We start from the raw sequence: 7,020 nt of genomic DNA, 5'->3' as shown, positions 1-7,020 counted from the left end.
GCGATAAGGAGCAGGGATGCAGCTGCTCAGCCAGTTCACAGGCTGAAACACCCAGAAACCTGTTGAACCTGTTGAAGCGGCCCTTCGGTTGGGCTTGTAGCCAACTTAACTGCAGATGTCCTCCAAACTAGCTTCGGAGGCCAAACACCCGGAAAAGAGAAAGGAGGAAGGCAGGACCCTCGAAATGAGGGCTGGGACCCCCGACTGGTATGCGCGCCCTGGGGGGAAGAGTTGGGCAACTCGAGGCAGAGTTTGTCTGCCCCCCGGCCTGCCTCCTGGGTCGAACTGACCCTACGTGCCAGGATGCACCAGGCACGGAGAGGACAGTGCGGAGAGAGCGCAGGGGCGGGGGAGAAGGAGCTCTTGACTCTGAGGCCCGCGCTTTCTCTGTGGGAGCCGGGCAGCAACTCTCTCTCTGCTCTGCCAGCTCGAGAGGATGTTCGGGTCCAGATCGGCAGGTATCACTTCGTGAGTAGTAATCCAAACTTGACTTCTTTAATGTGCTTTCACCTGAATAAGTGCTTGATGTAGTCACCTCGTTCTAGCAGATTATTGCCGAATCCTGAGCCCATCTGGAACACCCCCACAGAAGACGCTGGGCGGCTCCCTATCCCCATAGGAGAGGCTCAGAGGCCCCCATATCGAAGGCCGGGAGGCTCAGAGGCCTGGATAGAGGAGGCCGGGAGGCTCCCAGCTCCCCATATCCGAGTCCAGGAGCCTCAGACACCCCCGTATCAGAGGCTAGAAGGCTCCAGGACCCGCCATAGTGGAGGCCGGGAGGCTCCCAGTCCGCCATAAAGGAGGCTGGGAGGCTCAGAGGCCCTCATAGAGGAGGCCGGGAGGCTCCCAGACCCCCATAGTAGAGGCTCAGAGACCCCCATAGAGGAGGCTGGGAGACTCCCAGACCCCAATAGTGGAGCCCAGGAAGCTCAGAGGCCGCCATAGAGGAGGCCGGGAGGCTCCCAGCTCCCCATATCTGAGTCCAGGAGGCTCCAGGGCCCCCCATATTGGAGGCCGGGAGGCTCCCAGTCTGCCATAAAGGAGGCTGGAAGGCTCAGAGGCACCCGTAGAGGAGTCCAGGAGGCTCAGAGACCCCATAGAGGAGGCCGGGAGGCTCCCAGTCCGCCATATGGGAGTCCAGGAGGCTCAGAGGCCTCCATATGAGAGGCCAGGTGGCTCAGAGACCCCCATAGAGGAGGCTGGGAGACTCCCAGATGCCAATAGTGGAGTCCTGGAGACTCAGAGGCCCCCATAGAGGAGGCCAAGAGGCTCCCCATTTCCCATAGCGGAGGCCAGGAGACTCAGAGGCCCCCACAGAGGAGGTCAAGAGGCTCTAGGTCCCCATATGGGAGGCTCCCAGTTCCCCATAGTGAAGGACTGGAGGCTCCAGGGCCCCCCATTTCGGAGGGTGGGAGACTCCCAGTCCCCCATAGTTGGGACAGGGAGACTCCAGGTCCCCATAGGAGAGGCTGGGAGACTCCCATAGAGGAGGCTGGGAGCTCCCAGACCCCATAGGATTGGCTCAGAGGCCCCCATAGCAGAGGCTGGGAGGCTCCCAGCCCCCCATAGGATTGGCTCTAGGTCCCCATATCGGAGGCCGGAAGGCCACAGGGCCCCCATAGCGGAGTTCAGGAGGCTCCCAGGCCCCCCATAGGAGGGGCTCAGAGACCTCCATAGAGGAGGCCAGGAGGCTCCCCGCTCCCCATAGCGGAGGCCAGGAAGCTCAGAGGCCCCACAGAGGAGGCCGAGAGGCTCTAGGTTTCCATATCGGAGGCTCCCAGACCCCCATAGCGGAGGCCTGGAAGCTCCCAGTTCCCCATATCAGAGGCCTGGAGGCTTAGAGACCCCATAGAGGAGGCTGAGAGGCTCAGAGGCCCCCATATGAGAAGCCAGGAGGCTCCCAGCTCCCCATAACGGAGGCCAGGAGGCGTCAGGGCCCCCCATATCGAAGGCCGGGAGGCTCCTAGTACCCCATAGAGAGGCCGGGAGGCTCAGAGGCCCCCATAGAGGAGGCCGGGAGGCTCCCCGCTCCCCATATCGGAGGCCAGGAAGCTCTGAGGCCCCCAAAATATATATTCCAAAAACTACTCCCTATCAGGCAGTCATCCCGCTCTTAAAAGCAACTGTTGAAATTCAAGGTTCCCAGGCTTCTTAGTAAAATTACATATCAAATAGATGCAGATTCAGCACAATGGAGTTTTTTTTTAATCTTATCATGTTTTCTTTATCTTGGACAAGAACCAGAAAATGGCTGGCTGGTTTCTGGTATGCTTAGAGGAGGTATATCTGCATGTCTGCCCTGTGACAGCTCTTGCATTTTTTTCTTTGTCTCTGCACCAGAAAAGAACACTCTAACTGCATTTCAGGCTCTCCTGTGTTTTGGAGGCAGAATCAGGAATTCCTTGAAGCATATGCAGACAACCATTTGGGGAAAAGCTCCATTTACTTATTCTGATTTGTCTCTGTCGCTCTGTAACCTCCACTCCCTGTTAACTACAGCAGTCCAAAAAGTCATGTACTTTTTCCTGTCTCTGAGCAAACAGGGTCTTTTGTGTTCTTCTTTGTGCAGGAGAAGGCCTGTCTACTACAACAGCCCATGTTGAAATCAGAGCTTGTTGTTATTTTTTGAGGGCAAGAGGTTCTTCACTATAAGGTCCTTTGCCTCAAAAAATAGGCATTTAGTCAAATACTTAAACCATCTATTTATTTTCCTCCATGGGGAAAAGCATTAGAAAACAAATGCCTTTATTCGGTCAAGCCTGTGTTCATTAGTGAGCTGAGGGAACTTAAAAATCCACAGGAGTAGCACAGGATAGTGACAAGCATGAGCACATCTGGAGTTTTTTTCATTACCACATAGAAAAAATATCTGTAAGTTAAATTTGGATATTTCTAAATAGATACAGTGGTTGTATTTTCAGGCTGTAAACACTGTAAAGGCAGAAGCATAGGGATTTAAAAGATTCCTTGCAGTGTTCTGAATTAACAAGGAAGGACGATTAAGCCCACTGACCCTTCTCAAATCCTGAAAATTGGGTTTTGTGGTGAAAATAATTAAGTCATTCTAGTGACACTGGAAAGAGCTCTTTGAGTATAATATGATGTGGAGATGTGGAAGTGTTCTTGTTTTCAAATATGAATCTTTATTAATTAAAGTAGATTTTTAACCTTTTCTCAGTTTTTTTAGAGTGAAATGCAACTGCATGAGAAAGACCTGATAAGGCAGCAACATGAGGAGATGTTGAATGAACATAGAGAATTGATTGATGCTTTGACTGCAGAAATCCTCCTAGTGAGGGAAGAAAGCATTACTATTCAGGTACTGAGATTTATTGAGCCTTCCTTCCTTCCTTTTGTCTACTGCTGGAACTTATTTTGTAGTCTTCTATGAAGACTTTCTAGTCTTATTTCAATTGCTAATGCTTCATGTATTGCTTTTAGTATTTCAGTGGTCAAATGAATTCCTTTATCAGAATCTACGATATCCCAAAGCGTGGTATAGTATCTTTCAATAAGCCTTTTATTGCTATTGAGGCTGAAGCCTTCCTGACTGGGAATGCTTTCACCCAACAAAATAATTAGTCAACTATGACTAGCAGATGTTCCTGACCCCTTTCAGGAGCATGTCTTTGAAAGCTGTTCGCAATTTTTGAAATGGCATCCAAGCCCATGGGTATCATCATTTTATTTTAGCTTCTGTCTTCAATTAGTGTTGTATTCTGCACCTACCAAACACACTTTCATTATTGTAAGATTGCTTGAGTCAAGCCAGTGCTGCCCATGACTGGGAAATTTGTTCTCTAAATAAGGCACCTCTCCATGTGTCCATCTGTGGAAATTTCTTAGTAATGATATCAACATGATCTTAGGGAGCAACAGATTTCCCTAAATATATATATATATATATATATATATATATATATATATATATATATATATATCCTGTTTCCAATTTCTCTGTAGTCCTAATCATTACCAATGTTCTTGGTGAGCAGTGGTTGTAGGGCAGCTTCTTTCACTGCAGCACCAACAAGGTTGTTTCTCATAGTTACATTGCAAGTGATCTGTTGGTGAGCCTTCTGATACAGGATTGCTAACTGCAAAGGTTTTTCCAAAGCCTGTAATAACTCTAAAATCTAGGCCTGGTGAGGCCACATCTGGAGTACTGTATCCAGTTCTGGGCTCCCCAGTACAAGAGGGATGTGGAGCTGCTGGAGAGAGTCCAGTGCAGGGCTACAAGGATGATCAGGGGCCTGGAACATCTGCTCTGTGAGGAGAGGCTGAGAGAGCTGGGCCTGTTCAGCCTGGAGAAGACAAGGCTGAGAGGAGACTTGATCAGTGTAAGTAAGTACCTCAAGGGAGGCAGTGAGGAGGATGGTGCTGGTCTCTTTTCAGTGGTGGCCACTGATAGAAATAGAGGAAATAGCCACAAAGTGAAGCATCAGAAGTTCCACAAGAACTTAAGGAAAAATTTCTTAACAGTGAGGGTGACAGAGCACTGTCCGAACTATCTATGCTCTGCAGCAGGCTTTGCTTTGAAAGACTAAGCGAGCTCCTGAGGAGGAAGGCAGGACCCTCAAATGGAGGGCTGGGATCCCCGAGTGCTATGCGCGCCCGTGGACCCCAGGTTGGGGGGAGAGTTCCACAACTGAAAGTGGAGTTTGTCCACCCCTCCGGCCTGCCTCCTGGGTCGTACTGACCCTACGTTACAGGATGCACTGGGCATAGAAAGGACAGTGAGGAGAGAGCGGAAGGGAGGAGAAACTCCTAACTCGGAGGCCTATGCTATCTCCGCAGGAGCCGGTTAGCAACTCTCTCTCTGATCTGCCCGCTCGAGAGGAGGTTCGGGTCCAGTATCCCGCTGGCAGGTATCACCTCGTGAGTAGTTATCCATACTTTGCTTCTTTTACGTGTTTGCTTTCACCTGAATAAATGCTCGATGTAGACACCTCGTTCTGCATGATTATTGCTGAATCCTGAGCCTACTCGGAACACCTGTTCCAGTGCTCCGTCGCCCCCACTGTTAAAACATTTTTCCTTAAGTTCCTGTGGAACTTTTGGTGCTTCAATTTGTGGCCATTACCTCTAGTTCTGTCCGTAGTCGCCACTGCAAAGAGGCTGCTTTTCAGCCATTCAGACTGCTTTTCTACGGATTATGGTCCTGATTTTGCCCCTGCCACCACTACAATACCTGCATCTCTACATAATAGCCCAGTGCAATACCTTCATGTCACCCTCATGGTTCCAAAGGAAGGATTACTCTGTTGCATTCTAAATGTGAAACATGACTTATTTCCCAGTGCTCTCCATCCATCTTGTAGGAACTTAACTCTCTTTGAGATACCCCTGTATTAAATATGGGAGAGGTTCAAAAATTAAAAGGCCTGTCACATGGATCACATAAAACTTGTTTCCTTAGAAAATTGTGCTGGAAAAAAAAAAGTTGAATATTGTCCACCCTTCAAAAAAATGTAGGGAAGATTCAGGAAAGATTAAAGAGCATGTTTATAGCTGACAGAAATCTGAAGGAGGCAGCAGATGGCTTGCAAGACTGTCAAGTCACAGCAAGGGCAAGTTTGAACAAAGCCAGCATTGCTGACCGTTGTCACCGCAGCTTCTCTGGTTGCCATCTTCGCTCCCCTTCCTTGTTACCTCCTTGTTGTTCCTCTTCCAAAACAAAACAAAAACAAAAAACCTTTGGAAAAGGGTCTTAGGCCACTTGTAGTGAGCTAAAAGCCTTCAACTCCTTCAGCAAACTAGGAGAGGGCCATGGGAAGTTGTGAGAAGCCAAAAATTATTCTAATCATGCAGCTCTGGAGAAGTGATTTGACCAGGTGATCCTGTGGGGTGACTGGTCCCTCAGGGACTGGGGGACAACAAGACTGGGGGAAGGGGATCTAAAAGGTGAAACTGGGCAAATCCTGATAAGTTGCAGATGGCAGGACCCTCCATAGGGAGGGAAGCTCCCTGCCAGATGCAAGGGCTATCTGTGATCTGAAAGGCTCTTAATACTGGTGCCTTCTGATAAGAGCAAGCTTTTGTCTTTGGAAGCAAGGGGCTTGCTGCCGAAGTGTCCAGAGGAAGCTGAGCAGTCTGTGCTATGCAGGATCCCTCATGCAAAGACCAGAGGTTTTCCCCTGGCTTATGATCTTAGGTCAATTTGCAGGTTCAAGGTACTGCACAGAGTTACTGCCCCTCATGTCCTGCTAGCACATTCATCCTGGCTCCCTATTCAGAGAGATGAAGCATTAGGATGAAGCATTGTCCTGATGTGGTCCTGTGTGAGAGGATATCAGGGATCAGGGCAGGCTCGCTCTCTCTCCCTCCCCCTCTCCCTGCCAGGAGACTCCGGCAGAGTCTCGGGAGAACAGTCCGTGCATCCTTCTGGGCTTATTTGATGACCATGATGTCTGGCACTTCCTCACTGCAACTGCCTTGTTCTTCTCCTTTCTGGTGAGTCCTGCTTCAAGCCTCCCTCACTTTGCTATATACCTTCACCTTTTCTTCCTTCTTGTCCTCCTTTGCCTCATTGTTGGCCCCAGTAACCTAAAAAAGTGCACAAGCTCTTTCCCACGATCGCCTTTGTGGTGATTCCTGGAAACAGGGCTTGGACCTTCTGCTTTGACTTATTCTTCCCTAGGCCTCTAGGCCACCAGCAAGGGCTGACCACTACCTTGCAATTTCTTCCTCCTCAGGTCCTGCTAACCCTGGATGATGACTTGGACACGGTGAGCAGGGACAAGATCCCAGTTTTCTGAACCCCGAGGAGAGGCAAGGGGTGTCCTGAACTGCTTCCCCAGTCAAAGGTGCCAGGCCACCAATGTCCACTGGGAACAAAACTGCTTCCATGCTTAGCAGCCCTGGGGGAAAAAGAAGCTGGATCCCATGGCAAGCATGAAGGGATGCTGCAATAACTGAGGCAGGACCAGAAGGAAGGATGGTATTTGCACCTTTCCCATAGCATCTGCTGGAGCATACACCACCTGACAACTCAAGCTAATGAGAGCCCTCTAGCTTCTG

At 49.8% G+C, this 7,020-nt stretch overlaps 1 long non-coding RNA gene across 1 annotated transcript; it reads left to right on the top strand.

Annotated features, from left to right (window-relative positions):
* Positions 1 to 6,395: 6,395 nt before the first annotated feature.
* Positions 6,396 to 6,749, top strand: LOC148595120 (uncharacterized). The gene is made up of 2 exons (XR_015913248.1): positions 6,396 to 6,453; positions 6,696 to 6,749. It is a non-coding gene; the product is annotated as an uncharacterized LOC148595120 (long non-coding RNA).
* The last annotated feature ends 271 nt before the right edge of the window (positions 6,750 to 7,020 follow it).

The sequence above is a fragment of the Tinamus guttatus genome, unplaced genomic scaffold (genome assembly GCF_059628265.1).
Source record: "Tinamus guttatus ecotype Peru unplaced genomic scaffold, ASM5962826v1 Tinamus_guttatus_pri_ptg000151l, whole genome shotgun sequence".
NCBI classification, from domain to species: Eukaryota; Metazoa; Chordata; class Aves; order Tinamiformes; family Tinamidae; genus Tinamus; species Tinamus guttatus.
This window is presented reverse-complemented; position numbering and strand designations above follow the sequence as displayed.